The sequence below is a fragment of the Heloderma suspectum genome, chromosome W (genome assembly GCF_057233095.1).
Source record: "Heloderma suspectum isolate Gila_16-S chromosome W, 16-S_ref, whole genome shotgun sequence".
Classification (NCBI taxonomy): Eukaryota; Metazoa; Chordata; class Lepidosauria; order Squamata; family Helodermatidae; genus Heloderma; species Heloderma suspectum.
Genome location: NC_139475.1, coordinates 50999113 through 51017034, shown reverse-complemented (window position 1 = coordinate 51017034; position 17922 = coordinate 50999113).

Below are 17922 nucleotides of genomic sequence, written 5' to 3'. Positions count from 1 at the left end.
TATTTTCGATCATTCTATAGGGATGCTCTGACCTGTAGTCCTTCATTGAGCAGGGGGCTGGACTAGATTGTCTTGCAGACCCCTCCCAACCCTATTTTCAATCATTCTATAGGGATGCTCTGACTCGGAGTCCTGCATTGAGCAGGAGGCTGGTTTAGGAGGTTTTGCAGACCCATTCCAACCCTACTTTTTGATGATTTTATAAGGATGCTCTGACTTGGAGTCCTGAATTGAGCAGGGGGCTGGAGTAGATGGTCTTGTAGGCCCCTTCCAACCCTATTTTTGTTCATTCTATAGGGATGCTCTGTCTTGGAGTCCTGCTTTAAGCAGGGGGCAGGACTAGATGGTCTTGCAGATCCATTCCAACCCTATTTTCGATTATTCTATGGGGATGCTCTGACTTGGAGTCCTGCTTTAAGCAGGAGGCTGGACTAGATGGTCTTGCCGGACCCTTCCAACCCTAGCTTTTGATGATACTATAGGGTGCTCTGACTTGGAGTCCTGCGTTGAGCAGGGGGCTGGTTTAGATGGTCCTGCAGACCCCTCCCACCCCTACTTTTTGATTATTCTATACGGATGCTGTGACTTGGAGTCCTGCCTTGAGTAGGGGGTTGGACTAGATGGCCTTGCAGGCCCTCCCAACCATACTTTCCAATGATTCTATAGGGCTACTCTGACTTGGAGTCCTACGTTGAGCAGGGGGCTGGATTAGATGGCCTTGCAGGCCGCTTCCAACCCTACTTTCAGATGATTCTATAGGGATGCTTTGACTTGGAATCCTGCGTTGAGCAGGGGGCTGGACAAGATGGTCTTGAAGGCCCCCTCCAACCCAACTTTCAAATGATTCTATAGGGATGCTCTGACTTGGAGTCCTGCGTTGAGCAGGGCGTTGGACTAGATGGTCTTGCAAGCCCCTTCCAACTCTTATTTTCGAGGATTCTATAGGGATGCTCTGGCTTGGAGTCCTGCGTTAGGCACGGGGTTGGAATACATGGTCTTGCAGGTGCCTTCCAACCCTGTTTTTGATTATTCTATACGGATGCTGTGACTTGGAGTCCTGCCTTGAGTAGGGGGTTGGACTAGATGGCCTTGCAGGCCCTCCCAACCATACTTTCCAATGATTCTATAGGGCTGCTCTGACTTGGAGTCCTGCGTTGAGCACGGGGTTGGAATACATGGTCTTGCAGGCCCCTTCCAACCCTATTTTCAATCATTCTATAGGGATGCTCTGACTTGGAGTACTGCGTTGAGCAGGGGGCTGGAAGATGGTCCTGCAGGCCACTTCCAACCCTAACTTTTGATAATTCTATAGGGATGCTCTGACTTGGAGTCCTGCGTTGCGCAGGGGGTTGGAATACATGGTCTTGCAGGCACCTTCCAACCCTATTTTCCATCATTCTATAGGGATGCTCTGACCTGGAGTCCTTCATTGAGCAGGGGGCTGGACTAGATTGTCTTGCAGACCCCTCCCAACCCTATTTTCAATCATTCTATAGGGATGCTCTGACTCAGAGTCCTGCATTGAGCAGGGGGTTAGACTAGATGGTCTTGCAGGCCCCTTCCACCGCTATTTTAGATCATTCTGTAGGGATGCTCTGACTTGGAGTCCTGCGTTGAGCAGGGGGCTGGACTAGATGGTCTTGCAGCCGCCTTCCAACTCTATTTTCGATGATTCTAGAGGGATACTCTGACTTGGAGTCCTGCGTTGAGCAGGGGGTGCACTGGATGGTCTTGCAGGACCCTTCCAACCCTATTTTCAATCATTCTATAGGGATGCTCTGACTTGGAGTCCTGCGTTGAGCAGGGGGCTGGAAGATGGGACTGCAGGCGCCTTCCAACCCTAACTTTTGATAATTCTATAGGGATGCTCTGACTTGGAGTCCTGCGTTGAGCAGGGAGCTGGACTAGATGGTCTTGCAGGCCACTTCCAACCCTATTTTCGATCATTCTATAGGGATGCTCTGACCTGGAGTCCTGCCTGGAGCACGGGGCTGGACTAGATGGCCTTGCAGGCCCCCTCCAACCCTACTTTACAATGATTCTATAGGGCTGCTCTGACTTGGAGTCCTGCGTTGAGCAGGGGGCTGGAAGATGGTCCTGCAGGCGCCTTCCAACCCTAACTTTTGATAATTATATAGGGATGCTCTGACTTGGAGTCCTGCGTTGAGCAGGGGGCTGGACTAGATGGTCTTGCAGGCCACTTCCAACCCTACTTTCCAATGATTCTATAGGGCTGCTCTGACTTGGAGTCCTGCGTTGAGGACGGGGTTGGAATACAAGGTCTTGCAGGCGCCTTCCAACCCTATTTTCAATCATTCTATAGGGATGCTCTGACTTGGAGTCCTGCGTTGAGCAGGGGGCTGGACTAGATGGCCTTGCAGGCGCCTTCCAACTCTATTTTCGATCTTTCTATAGGGATGCTCTGACTTGGAGTCCTACGTTGAGCAGGGGGCTGGATTAGATGGTCTTGCAGGCCACTTCCAAACCTACTTTCAGATGATTCTATAGGGATGCTCTGACTTGGAGTCCTGCGTTGAGCAGGGGGTTGGACTAGATGGTCTTGCAGGTCCCTTCCAACTCTATTTTCGATGATTCTATAGGGATGCTCTGACTTGGAGTCCTGTGTTGAGCAAGGGGCTGGACTAGATGGTCTTGCAGCCGCCTTCCAACACTACCTTTTGATGATTCTATAGGGATGCTCTGTCTTGGAGTCCTGCATTGAGCAGGGGGTTGGACTAGATGGTCTTGCAGGCGCCTTCCAACTCTATTTTCGATGATTCTAGAGGGATACTCTGACTTGGAGTCCTGCGTTGAGCAGGAGGTGCCCTGGATGGTCTTGGAGGACCCTTCCAACCCTATTTTCCATCATTCTATAGGGATGCTCTGACTTGGAGTCCTGCGTTGAGCAGGGGGCTGGAAGATGGTCCTGCAGGCCCCTTCCAACCCTAACTTTTGATAATTCTATAGGGATGCTCTGACTTGGAGTCCTGCGTTGAGCAGGGGGCTTGACTAGATGGTCTTGCATACCCCTTCCAACCCTACTTTTTGATTATTCTATAGGGATGCTCTGACTTGGAGTCCTGCGTTGAGCAAGGGGCTGTATTAGATAGTCTTGCAGGCCACTTCCAACCCTACTTTCAGATGATTCGATAAGGATGCTCTGACTTGGAGTCCTGCGTTGAGCACGGGGTTGGAATACATGGTCTTGCAGGTGCCTTCCAACCCTATTTTCGATGATTCTATAGGGATGCTCTGACCTGGAGTCCTGCCTGGAGCAGGGGCTTGGACTAGATAGCCTTGCAGGCCCCCCCAACCCTACTTTCCAATGATTCTATAGGGCTGCTCTGACTTGGAGTCCTGCGTTGAGCACGGGGTTGGAATACATGGTCTTGCAGGCCCCTTCCAACCCTATTTTCAATCATTCTATAGGGATGCTCTGACTTGGAGTACTGCGTTGAGCAGGGGGCTGGAAGATGGTCCTGCAGGCCACTTCCAACCCTAACTTTTGATAATTCTATAGGGATGCTCTGACTTGGAGTCCTGCGTTGCGCAGGGGGTTGGAATACATGGTCTTGCAGGCACCTTCCAACCCTATTTTCCATCATTCTATAGGGATGCTCTGACCTGGAGTCCTTCATTGAGCAGGGGGCTGGACTAGATTGTCTTGCAGACCCCTCCCAACCCTATTTTCAATCATTCTATAGGGATGCTCTGACTCAGAGTCCTGCATTGAGCAGGGGGTTAGACTAGATGGTCTTGCAGGCCCCTTCCACCCCTATTTTAGATCATTCTATAGGGATGCTCTGACTTGGAGTCCTGCGTTGAGCAGGGGGCTGGAATAGATGGTCTTGCAGCCGCCTTCCAACTCTATTTTCGATGATTCTAGAGGGATACTCTGACTTGGAGTCCTGCGTTGAGCAGGAGGTGCACTGGATGGTCTTGCAGGACCCTTCCAACCCTATTTTCAATCATTCTATAGGGATGCTCTGACTTGGAGTCCTGCGTTGAGCAGGGGGCTGGAAGATGGGACTGCAGGCGCCTTCCAACCCTAACTTTTGATAATTCTATAGGGATGCTCTGACTTGGAGTCCTGCGTTGAGCAGGGAGCTGGACTAGATGGTCTTGCAGGCCACTTCCAACCCTATTTTCGATCATTCTATAGGGATGCTCTGACCTGGAGTCCTGCCTGGAGCACGGGGCTGGACTAGATGGCCTTGCAGGCCCCCTCCAACCCTACTTTACAATGATTCTATAGGGCTGCTCTGACTTGGAGTCCTGCGTTGAGCAGGGGGCTGGAAGATGGTCCTGCAGGCGCCTTCCAACCCTAACTTTTGATAATTATATAGGGATGCTCTGACTTGGAGTCCTGCGTTGAGCAGGGGGCTGGACTAGATGGTCTTGCAGGCCTCTTCCAACCCTACTTTCAGATGATTCGATAAGGATGCTCTGACTTGGAGTCCTGCGTTGAGCACGGGGTTGGAATACATGGTCTTCAGGCGCCTTCCAACCCTATTTTCGATCATTCTATAGGGATGCTCTGACTTGGAGTCCTGCGTTGAGCAGGGGGCTGGACTAGATGGCCTTGCAGGCGCCTTCCAACTCTATTTTCGATCTTTCTATAGGGATGCTCTGACTTGGAGTCCTACGTTGAGCAGGGGGCTGGATTAGATAGTCTTGCAGGCCACTTCCAACCCTACTTTCAGATGATTCTATAGGGATGCTCTGACTTGGAGTCCTGCGTTGAGCAGGGGGTTGGACTAGATGGTCTTGCAGGTCCCTTCCAACCCTACCTTTTGATGATTCTATAGGGATGCTCTGTCTTGGAGTCCTGCATTGAGCAGGGGGCTGGACTAGATGGTCTTGCAAGCCCCTTCCAACTCTATTTTCGATGATTCTAGAGGGATACTCTGACTTGGAGTCCTGCGTTGAGCAGGGGGTGCCCTGGATGGTCTTGGAGGACCCTTCCAACCCTATTTTCAATCATTCTATAGGGATGCTCTGACTTGGAGTCCTGCGTTGAGCAGGGGGTGCCCTGGATGGTCTTGGAGGACCCTTCCAACCCTATTTTCAATCATTCTATAGGGATGCTCTGACTTGGAGTCCTGCGTTGAGCAGGGGGCTGGAAGATGGTCCTGCAGGCGCCTTCCAACCCTAACTTTTGATAATTCTATAGGGATGCTCTGACTTGGAGTCCTGCGTTGAGCAGGGGGCTGGACTAGATGGTCTTGCAGGCCACTTCCAACCCTACTTTCAGATTATTCGATAAGGATGCTCTGACTTGGAGTCCTGCGTTGAGCACGGGGTTGGAATACATGGTCTTGCAGGCGCCTTCCAACCCTATTTTCGATCATTCTATAGGGATGCTCTGATTTGGAGTCCTGCGTTGAGCAAGGGGTTGGACTAGATGGTCTTGCAGGTTCCTTCCAACTCTATTTTCGATGATTCTATAGGGATGCTCTGACTTGGAGTCCTACGTTGAGGAGGGGGCTGGATTAGATAGTCTTGCAGGCCACTTCCAACCCTACTTTCAGAGGATTCCTTAGGGATACTCTGACTTGGAGTCCTGCGTTGAGCAGGGGGTTGGACTAGATGGTCTTGCAGGCCCCTTCCAACCCTATTTTCGATCATTCTATAGGGAAACTCTGACTTGGAGTCCTGCGTTGAGCAGGGGGTTGGACTAGATGGTCTTGCATGCCCCTTCCAACCCTACTTTTTGATTATTCTATAGGGATGCTCTGACTTGGAGTCCTGCGTTGAGCAAGGGGCTGTATTAGATAGTCTTGTAGGCCACTTCCAAACCTACTTTCAGATGATTCGATAAGGATGCTCTGACTTGGAGTCCTGCGTTGAGCACGGGGTTGGAATACATGGTCTTGCAGGTGCCTTCCAACCCTATTTTCGATGATTCTATAGGGATGCTCTGACCTGGAGTCCTGCCTGGAGCAGGGGCTTGGACTAGATAGCCTTGCAGGCCCCCCCAACCCTACTTTCCAATGATTCTATAGGGCTGCTCTGACTTGGAGTCCTGCGTTGAGCACGGGGTTGGAATACATGGTCTTGCAGGCCCCTTCCAACCCTATTTTCAATCATTCTATAGGGATGCTCTGACTTGGAGTACTGCGTTGAGCAGGGGGCTGGAAGATGGTCCTGCAGGCCACTTCCAACCCTACCTTTTGATAATACTATAGGGATGCTCTGACTTGGAGTCCTGCGTTGCGCAGGGGGTTGGAATACATGGTCTTGCAGGCGCCTTCCAACCCTATTTTCCATCATTCTATAGGGATGCTCTGACCTGGAGTCCTTCATTGAGCAGGGGGCTGGACTAGATTGTCTTGCAGACCCATCCCAACCCCATTTTCAATCATTCTATAGGGATGCTCTGACTCGGAGTCCTGCATTGAGCAGGGGGTTAGACTAGATGGTCTTGCAGGCCCCTTCCACCCCTATTTTAGATCATTCTATAGGGATGCTCTGACTCGGAGTCCTGCGTTGAGCAGGGGGCTGGACTAGATGGTCTTGCAGCCGCCTTCCAACTCTATTTTCGATGATTCTAGAGGGATACTCTGACTTGGAGTCCTGCGTTGAGCAGGGGGTGCACTGGATGGTCTTGCAGGCGCCTTCCAACCCTATTTTCAATCATTCTATAGGGATGCTCTGACTTGGAGTCCTGCGTTGAGCAGGGGGCTGGAAGATGGTCCTGCAGGCGCCTTCCAACCCTAACTTTTGATAATTCTATAGGGATGCTCTGACTTGGAGTCCTGCGTTGAGCAGGGGGCTGGACTAGATGGTCTTGCAGGCCACTTCCAACAATATTTTCGATCATTCTATAGGGATGCTCTGACCTGGAGTCCTGCCTGGAGCAGGGGGCTGGACTAGATGGCCTTGCAGGCCCCCTCCAACCCTACTTTCCAATGATTCTATAGGGCTGCTCTGACTTGGAGTCCTGCGTTGAGGACGGGGTTGGAATACAAGGTCTTGCAGGCGCCTTCCAACCCTATTTTCAATCATTCTATAGGGATGCTCTGACTTGGAGTCCTGCGTTGAGCAGGGGGCTGGACTAGATGGCCTTGCAGGCGCCTTCCAACTCTATTTTCGATCTTTCTATAGGGATGCTCTGACTTGGAGTCCTACGTTGAGCAGGGGGCTGGATTAGATGGTCTTGCAGGCCACTTCCAACCCTACTTTCAGATGATTCTATAGGGATGCTCTGACTTGGAGTCCTGCGTTGAGCAGGGGGTTGGACTAGATGGTCTTGCAGGTCCCTTCCAACTCTATTTTCGATGATTCTATAGGGATGCTCTGACTTGGAGTCCTGTGTTGAGCAAGGGGCTGGACTAGATGGTCTTGCAGCCGCCTTCCAACACTACCTTTTGATGATTCTATAGGGATGCTCTGTCTTGGAGTCCTGCATTGAGCAGGGGGTTGGACTAGATGGTCTTGCAGGCGCCTTCCAACTCTATTTTCGATGATTCTAGAGGGATACTCTGACTTGGAGTCCTGCGTTGAGCAGGGGGTGCCCTGGATGGTCTTGGAGGACCCTTCCAACCCTATTTTCCATCATTCTATAGGGATGCTCTGACTTGGAGTCCTGCGTTGAGCAGGGGGTTGGAAGATGGTCCTGCAGGCCCCTTCCAACCCTAACTTTTGATAATTCTATAGGGATGCTCTGACTTGGAGTCCTGCGTTGAGCAGGGGGCTTGACTAGATGGTCTTGCAGGTCCCTTCCAACCCTACTTTCAGATGATTCTATAGGGATACTCTGACTTGGAGTCCTGCGTGAAGCAGGGGGTTGGACTAGATGGCCTTGCAGGCCACTTCCAGCCCTACTTTCAGATGTTTCGATAAGGATGCTCTGACTTGGAGTCCTGCGTTGAGGACGGGGTTGGAATACAAGGTCTTGCAGGCGCCTTCCAACCCTATTTTCAATCATTCTATAGGGATGCTCTGACTTGGAGTCCTGCGTTGAGCAGGGGGCTGGACTAGATGGCCTTGCAGGCGCCTTCCAACTCTATTTTCGATCTTTCTATAGGGATGCTCTGACTTGGAGTCCTACGTTGAGCAGGGGGCTGGATTAGATGGTCTTGCAGGCCACTTCCAACCCTACTTTCAGATGATTCTATAGGGATGCTCTGACTTGGAGTCCTGCGTTGAGCAGGGGGTTGGACTAGATGGTCTTGCAGGTCCCTTCCAACTCTATTTTCGATGATTCTATAGGGATGCTCTGACTTGGAGTCCTGTGTTGAGCAAGGGGCTGGACTAGATGGTCTTGCAGCCGCCTTCCAACACTACCTTTTGATGATTCTATAGGGATGCTCTGTCTTGGAGTCCTGCATTGAGCAGGGGGTTGGACTAGATGGTCTTGCAGGCGCCTTCCAACTCTATTTTCGATGATTCTAGAGGGATACTCTGACTTGGAGTCCTGCGTTGAGCAGGGGGTGCCCTGGATGGTCTTGGAGGACCCTTCCAACCCTATTTTCCATCATTCTATAGGGATGCTCTGACTTGGAGTCCTGCGTTGAGCAGGGGGTTGGAAGATGGTCCTGCAGGCCCCTTCCAACCCTAACTTTTGATAATTCTATAGGGATGCTCTGACTTGGAGTCCTGCGTTGAGCAGGGGGCTTGACTAGATGGTCTTGCAGGTCCCTTCCAACCCTACTTTCAGATGATTCTATAGGGATACTCTGACTTGGAGTCCTGCGTGAAGCAGGGGGTTGGACTAGATGGCCTTGCAGGCCACTTCCAGCCCTACTTTCAGATGTTTCGATAAGGATGCTCTGACCTGGAGTCCTGCGTTGAGCACGGGGTTGGAATACATGGTCTTGCAGGCGCCTTCCAACCTTTTTTCGATCATTCTATAGGGATGCTCTGACCTGGAGTCCTGCCTGGAGCAGGGGCTTGGACTAGATGGCCTTGCAGGCTCCCCCCAACCCTACTTTCCAATGATTCTATAGGGCTGCTCTGACTTGGAGTCCTGCGTTGAGCACGGGGTTGGAATACATGGTCTTGCAGGCCCCTTCCAACCCTATTTTCAATCATTCTATAGGGATGCTCCGACTTGGAGTACTGCGTTGAGCAGGGGGCTGGAAGATGGTCCTGCAGGCCACTTCCAACCCTAACTTTTGATAATTCTATAGGGATGCTCTGACTTGGAGTCCTGCGTTGAGCAGGGGGTTGGAATACATGGTCTTGCAGGCGCCTTCCAACCCTATTTTCCATGATTCTATAGGGATGCTCTGACTTGGAGTCCTGCTTTGAGCAGGGGGCTGGAAGATGGTCCTGCAGGCGCCTTCCAACCCTAACTTTTGATAATTCTATAGGGATGCTCTGACTTGGAGTCCTGCGTTGAGCAGGGGGCTGGACTAGATGGTCTTGCAGGCCACTTCCAACCCTACTTTCAGATGATTCGATAAGGATGCTCTGACTTGGAGTCCTGCGTTGAGAACCGGGTTGGAATACATGGTCTTGCAGGCGCCTTCCAACCCTATTTTCGATCATTCTATAGGGAAACTAAGACTTGGAGTCCTGCGTTGAGCAGGGGGCTGGACTAGATCTCTTGCCGGCCCCTTCCAACCCTATTTTCGTTCATTGTATAGGGATGCTCTGACTCGGAGTCCTGTGTTGAGCAAGGGGTTGGACTAGATGGTCTTGCAGGCCCTTCCAACCGTACTTTCAGATGATTCTATACGGATGCTCTTAGAGTCCTGCATTGAGCAGGGGGTTAGACTAGATGGTCTTGCAGGCGCCTTCCAACCCTAACTTTTGATAATTCTATAGGGATGCTCTGACTTGGAGTCCTGCGTTGAGCAGGGGGCTGGACTAGATGGTCTTGCAGGCCACTTCCAACAATATTTTCGATCATTCTATAGGGATGCTCTGACCTGGAGTCCTGCCTGGAGCAGGGGGCTGGACTAGATGGCCTTGCAGGCCCCCTCCAACCCTACTTTCCAATGATTCTATAGGGCTGCTCTGACTTGGAGTCCTGCGTTGAGGACGGGGTTGGAATACAAGGTCTTGCAGGCGCCTTCCAACCCTATTTTCAATCATTCTATAGGGATGCTCTGACTTGGAGTCCTGCGTTGAGCAGGGGGCTGGACTAGATGGCCTTGCAGGCGCCTTCCAACTCTATTTTCGATCTTTCTATAGGGATGCTCTGACTTGGAGTCCTACGTTGAGCAGGGGGCTGGATTAGATGGTCTTGCAGGCCACTTCCAACCCTACTTTCAGATGATTCTATAGGGATGCTCTGACTTGGAGTCCTGCGTTGAGCAGGGGGTTGGACTAGATGGTCTTGCAGGTCCCTTCCAACTCTATTTTCGATGATTCTATAGGGATGCTCTGACTTGGAGTCCTGTGTTGAGCAAGGGGCTGGACTAGATGGTCTTGCAGCCGCCTTCCAACACTACCTTTTGATGATTCTATAGGGATGCTCTGTCTTGGAGTCCTGCATTGAGCAGGGGGTTGGACTAGATGGTCTTGCAGGCGCCTTCCAACTCTATTTTCGATGATTCTAGAGGGATACTCTGACTTGGAGTCCTGCGTTGAGCAGGGGGTGCCCTGGATGGTCTTGGAGGACCCTTCCAACCCTATTTTCCATCATTCTATAGGGATGCTCTGACTTGGAGTCCTGCGTTGAGCAGGGGGTTGGAAGATGGTCCTGCAGGCCCCTTCCAACCCTAACTTTTGATAATTCTATAGGGATGCTCTGACTTGGAGTCCTGCGTTGAGCAGGGGGCTTGACTAGATGGTCTTGCAGGTCCCTTCCAACCCTACTTTCAGATGATTCTATAGGGATACTCTGACTTGGAGTCCTGCGTGAAGCAGGGGGTTGGACTAGATGGCCTTGCAGGCCACTTCCAGCCCTACTTTCAGATGTTTCGATAAGGATGCTCTGACTTGGAGTCCTGCGTTGAGGACGGGGTTGGAATACAAGGTCTTGCAGGCGCCTTCCAACCCTATTTTCAATCATTCTATAGGGATGCTCTGACTTGGAGTCCTGCGTTGAGCAGGGGGCTGGACTAGATGGCCTTGCAGGCGCCTTCCAACTCTATTTTCGATCTTTCTATAGGGATGCTCTGACTTGGAGTCCTACGTTGAGCAGGGGGCTGGATTAGATGGTCTTGCAGGCCACTTCCAACCCTACTTTCAGATGATTCTATAGGGATGCTCTGACTTGGAGTCCTGCGTTGAGCAGGGGGTTGGACTAGATGGTCTTGCAGGTCCCTTCCAACTCTATTTTCGATGATTCTATAGGGATGCTCTGACTTGGAGTCCTGTGTTGAGCAAGGGGCTGGACTAGATGGTCTTGCAGCCGCCTTCCAACACTACCTTTTGATGATTCTATAGGGATGCTCTGTCTTGGAGTCCTGCATTGAGCAGGGGGTTGGACTAGATGGTCTTGCAGGCGCCTTCCAACTCTATTTTCGATGATTCTAGAGGGATACTCTGACTTGGAGTCCTGCGTTGAGCAGGGGGTGCCCTGGATGGTCTTGGAGGACCCTTCCAACCCTATTTTCCATCATTCTATAGGGATGCTCTGACTTGGAGTCCTGCGTTGAGCAGGGGGTTGGAAGATGGTCCTGCAGGCCCCTTCCAACCCTAACTTTTGATAATTCTATAGGGATGCTCTGACTTGGAGTCCTGCGTTGAGCAGGGGGCTTGACTAGATGGTCTTGCAGGTCCCTTCCAACCCTACTTTCAGATGATTCTATAGGGATACTCTGACTTGGAGTCCTGCGTGAAGCAGGGGGTTGGACTAGATGGCCTTGCAGGCCACTTCCAGCCCTACTTTCAGATGTTTCGATAAGGATGCTCTGACTTGGAGTCCTGCGTTGAGCACGGGGTTGGAATACATGGTCTTGCAGGCGCCTTCCAACCTTTTTTCGATCATTCTATAGGGATGCTCTGACCTGGAGTCCTGCCTGGAGCAGGGGCTTGGACTAGATGGCCTTGCAGGCTCCCCCCAACCCTACTTTCCAATGATTCTATAGGGCTGCTCTGACTTGGAGTCCTGCGTTGAGCACGGGGTTGGAATACATGGTCTTGCAGGCCCCTTCCAACCCTATTTTCAATCATTCTATAGGGATGCTCCGACTTGGAGTACTGCGTTGAGCAGGGGGCTGGAAGATGGTCCTGCAGGCCACTTCCAACCCTAACTTTTGATAATTCTATAGGGATGCTCTGACTTGGAGTCCTGCGTTGAGCAGGGGGTTGGAATACATGGTCTTGCAGGCGCCTTCCAACCCTATTTTCCATGATTCTATAGGGATGCTCTGACTTGGAGTCCTGCTTTGAGCAGGGGGCTGGAAGATGGTCCTGCAGGCGCCTTCCAACCCTAACTTTTGATAATTCTATAGGGATGCTCTGACTTGGAGTCCTGCGTTGAGCAGGGGGCTGGACTAGATGGTCTTGCAGGCCACTTCCAACCCTACTTTCAGATGATTCGATAAGGATGCTCTGACTTGGAGTCCTGCGTTGAGAACCGGGTTGGAATACATGGTCTTGCAGGCGCCTTCCAACCCTATTTTCGATCATTCTATAGGGAAACTAAGACTTGGAGTCCTGCGTTGAGCAGGGGGCTGGACTAGATCTCTTGCCGGCCCCTTCCAACCCTATTTTCGTTCATTGTATAGGGATGCTCTGACTCGGAGTCCTGTGTTGAGCAAGGGGTTGGACTAGATGGTCTTGCAGGCCCTTCCAACCGTACTTTCAGATGATTCTATACGGATGCTCTTAGAGTCCTGCATTGAGCAGGGGGTTAGACTAGATGGTCTTGCAGGCCCCTTCCACCCCTATTTTAGATCATTCTATAGGGATGCTCTGGCTTGGAGTCCTGCGTTGAGCAAGGGGTAGGACTAGATGGTCTTGCAGGTCCCTTTCAACTCTATTTTTGATGATTCTATAGGGATGCTCTGACTTGGAGTCCTGCGTTGAGCAGGGGGCTGGACTAGATGGTCTTGCAGCCACCTTCCAACCCTACCTTTTGATGATTCTATAGGGATGCTCTGTCTTGGAGTCCTGCATTGAGCAGGGGGCTAGACTAGATGGTCTTGCAGGCCCCTTCCTACTCTATTTTCGATGATTCTAGAGGGATACTCTGACTTGGAGTCCTGCGTTGAGCAGGGGGTGCCCTGGATGGTCTTGGAGGACCCTTCCAACCCTATTTTCGTTCATTGTATAGGGATGCTCTGACTTGGAGTCCTGCGTTGAGCAGGGGGCTGGAAGATGGTCCTGCAGGCGCCTTCCAACCCTAACTTTTGATAATTCTATAGGGATGCTCTGACTTGGAGTCCTGCGTTGAGCAGGGGGCTGGACTAGATGGTCTTGCAGGCCACTTCCAACCCTACTTTCAGATGATTCCTTAGGGATACTCTGACTTGGAGTCCTGCGTTGAGCAGGGGGTTGGACTAGATGGTCTTGCAGGCCCCTTCCAACCCTATTTTCGATCATTCTATAGGGAAACTCTGACTTGGAGTCCTGCGTTGAGCAGGGGGTTGGACTAGATGGTCTTGCATGCCCCTTCCAACCCTACTTTTTGATTATTCTATAGGGATGCTCTGACTTGGAGTCCTGCGTTGAGCAAGGGGCTGTATTAGATAGTCTTGTAGGCCACTTCCAACCCTACTTTCAGATGATTCGATAAGGATGCTCTGACTTGGAGTCCTGCGTTGAGCACGGGGTTGGAATACATGGTCTTGCAGGTGCCTTCCAACCCTATTTTCGATGATTCTATAGGGATGCTCTGACCTGGAGTCCTGCCTGGAGCAGGGGCTTGGACTAGATAGCCTTGCAGGCCCCCCCAACCCTACTTTCCAATGATTCTATAGGGCTGCTCTGACTTGGAGTCCTGCGTTGAGCACGGGGTTGGAATACATGGTCTTGCAGGCCCCTTCCAACCCTATTTTCAATCATTCTATAGGGATGCTCTGACTTGGAGTCCTGCGTTGAGCAGGGGGCTGGAAGATGGTCCTGCAGGCCACTTCCAACCCTAACTTTTGATAATACTATAGGGATGCTCTGACTTGGAGTCCTGCGTTGCGCAGGGGGTTGGAATACATGGTCTTGCAGGCGCCTTCCAACCCTATTTTCCATCATTCTATAGGGATGCTCTGACCTGGAGTCCTTCATTGAGCAGGGGGCTGGACTAGATTGTCTTGCAGACCCCTCCCAACCCCATTTTCAATCATTCTATAGGGATGCTCTGACTCGGAGTCCTGCATTGAGCAGGGGGTTAGACTAGATGGTCTTGCAGGCCCCTTCCACCCCTATTTTAGATCATTCTATAGGGATGCTCTGACTTGGAGTCCTGCGTTGAGCAGGGGGCTGGACTAGATGGTCTTGCAGCCGCCTTCCAACTCTATTTTCGATGGTTCTAGAGGGATACTCTGACTTGGAGTCCTGCGTTGAGCAGGGGGTGCACTGGATGGTCTTGCAGGACCCTTCCAACCCTATTTTCAATCATTCTATAGGGATGCTCTGACTTGGAGTCCTGCGTTGAGCAGGGGGCTGGAAGATGGTCCTGCAGGCGCCTTCCAACCCTAACTTTTGATAATTCTATAGGGATGCTCTGACTTGGAGTCCTGCGTTGAGCAGGGGGCTGGACTAGATGGTCTTGCAGGCCACTTCCAACCCTATTTTCGATCATTCTATAGGGATGCTCTGACCTGGAGTCCTGCCTGGAGCAGGGGGCTGGACTAGATGGCCTTGCAGGCCCCCTCCAACCCTACTTTCCAATGATTCTATAGGGCTGCTCTGACTTGGAGTCCTGCGTTGAGGACGGGGTTGGAATGCAAGGTCTTGCAGGCGCCTTCCAACCCTATTTTCAATCATTCTATAGGGATTCTCTGACCTGGAGTCCTGCCTGGAGCAGGGGGTTGGACTAGATGGCCTTGCAGGCCTCCCCAACCCTACTTTCCAATGATTCTATAGGGATGCTCTGACTTGGAGTCCTGCGTTGACCATGGGGCTGGACTAGATGGTCTTGCAGGCACCTTCCAACCCTATTTTCAATCGTTCTATAGGGATACTCTGACGTGGAGTCCTGCGTTGACAATGGGGCTGGACTAGATGGTCTTGCAGGCCCCTTCCAACCCTATTTTCTATCATTCTATAGGGATGCTCTGACTTGGAGTCCTGCGTTGAGCAGGGGGCTGGAAGATGGTCCTGCAGGCGCCTTCCAACCCTAACTTTTGATAATTCTATAGGGATGCTGTGACTTGGAGTCCTGCCTTGAGCAGGGGGCTGGACTAGATGGTCTTGCAAGCCACTTCCAACCCTATTTTCAATCATTCTATAGGGATGCTCTGACTTGGAGTCCTGCGTTGAGCAGGGGGCTGGACTAGATGGCCTTGCAGGTGCCTTCCAACTCTATTTTCGATCTTTCTATAGGGATGCTCTGACTTGGAGTCCTACGTTGAGCAGGGGGCTGGATTAGATGGTCTTGCAGGCCACTTCCAACCCTACTTTCAGATGATTCTATAGGGATGCTCTGACTTGGAGTCCTGCGTTGAGCAGGGGGTTGGACTAGATGGTCTTGCAGGTCCCTTCCAACTCTATTTTCGATGATTCTATAGGGATGCTCTGACTTGGAGTCCTGCGTTGAGCAGGGGGCTGGAAGATGGTCCTGCAGGCCACTTCCAACCCTAACTTTTGATAATTCTATAGGCATGCTCTGACTTGGAGTCCTGCGTTGAGCAGGGGGTTGGAATACATCGTCTTGCAGGCGCCTTCCAACCCTATTTTCCATGATTCTATAGGGATGCTCTGACTTGGAGTCCTGCGTTGAGCAGGGGGCTGGAAGATGGTCCTGCAGGCGCCTTCCAACCCTAACTTTTGATAATTCTATAGGGATGCTCTGACTTGGAGTCCTGCGTTGAGCAGGGGGCTGGACTAGATGGTCTTGCAGGCCACTTCCAACCCTACTTTCAGATGATTCGATAAGGATGCTCTGACTTGGAGTCCTGCGTTGAGCACGGGGTTGGAATACATGGTCTTGCAGGCGCCTTCCAACCCTATTTTCGATCATTCTATAGGGATGCTCTGACTCGGAGTCCTGTGTTGAGCAAGGGGTTGGACTAGATGGTCTTGGAGGTCCCTTCCAACTCTATTTTCGATGATTCTATAGGGATGCTCTGACTTGGAGTACTGTGTTGAGCAAGGGGCTGGACTAGATGGTCTTGCAGCCGCCTTCCAACCCTACCTTTTGATGATTCTATAGGGATGCTCTGTCTTGGAGTCCTGCATTGAGCAGGGGGTTGGACTAGATGGTCTTGCAGGCCCCTTCCAACTCTATTTTCGATGATTCTAGAGGGATACTCTGACTTGGAGTCCTGCGTTGAGCAGGGGGTGCCCTGGATGGTCTTGGAGGACCCTTCCAACCCTATTTTCAATCATTCTATAGGGATGCTCTGACTTGGAGTCCTGCGTTGAGCAGGGGGCTGGAAGATGGTCCTGCAGGCGCCTTCCAACCCTAACTTTTGATAATTCTATAGGGATGCTCTGACTTGGAGTCCTGCGTTGAGCAGGGGGCTGGACTAGATGGTCTTGCAGGCCACTTCCAACCCTACTTTCAGATGATTCGATAAGGATGCTCTGACTTGGAGTCCTGCGTTGAGCACGGGGTTGGAATACATGGTCTTGCAGGCCCCTTCCAACCCTATTTTCGATCATTCTATAGGGATGCTCTGATTTGGAGTCCTGCGTTGAGCAAGGGGTTGGACTAGATGGTCTTGCAGGTTCCTTCCAACTCTATTTTCGATGATTCTATAGGGATGCTCTGACTTGGAGTCCTACGTTGAGGAGGGGGCTGGATTAGATAGTCTTGCAGGCCACTTCCAACCCTACTTTCAGATGATTCCTTAGGGATGCTCTGACTTGGAGTCCTGCGTTGAGCAGGGGGTTGGACTAGATGGTCTTGCAGGCCCCTTCCAACCCTATTTTCGATCATTCTATAGGGAAACTCTGACTTGGAGTCCTGCGTTGAGCAGGGGGTTGGACTAGATGGGCTTGCATGCCCCTTCCAACCCTACTTTTTGATTATTCTATAGGGATGCTCTGACTTGGAGTCCTGCGTTGAGCAGGGGGCTGGATTAGATAGTCTTGCAGGCCACTTCCAACCCTACTTTCAAATGATTCTATAGGGATGCTCTGACTTGGAGTCCTGCGTTGAGCAGGGGGTTGGACTAGATGGCCTTGCAGGCCACTTCCAGCCCTACTTTCAGATGATTCGATAAGGATGCTCTGACTTGGAGTCCTGCGTTGAGCACGGGGTTGGAATACATGGTCTTGCAGGTGCCTTCCAACCCTATTTTCGATGATTCTATAGGGATGCTCTGACCTGGAGTCCTGCCTGGAGCAGGGGCTTGGACTAGATGGCCTTGCAGGCCCCCCCAACCCTACTTTCCAATGATTCTATAGGGCTGATCTGACTTGGAGTCCTGCGTTGAGCATGGGGTTGGAATACATGGTCTTGCAGGCCCCTTCCAACCCTATTTTCAATCATTCTATAGGGATGCTCTGACTTGGAGTCCTGCGTTGAGCAGGGGGCTGGAAGATGGTCCTGTAGGCCACTTCCAACCCTAATTTTTGATAATTCTATAGGGATGCTCTGACTTGGAGTCCTACGTTGAGCAGGGGGCTGGATTAGATAGTCTTGCAGGCCACTTCCAACCCTACTTTGAGATGATTCTATAGGGATGCTCTGACTTGGAGTCCTGCGTTGAGCAGGGGGTTGGACTAGATGGTCTTGGAGGTCCCTTCCAACTCTATTTTCGATGATTCTATAGGGATGCTCTGACTTGGAGTACTGTGTTGAGCAAGGGGCTGGACTAAGATGGTCTTGCAGCCGCCTTCCAACCCTACCTTTTGATGATTCTATAGGGATGCTCTGTCTTGGAGTCCTGCATTGAGCAGGGGGTTGGACTAGAT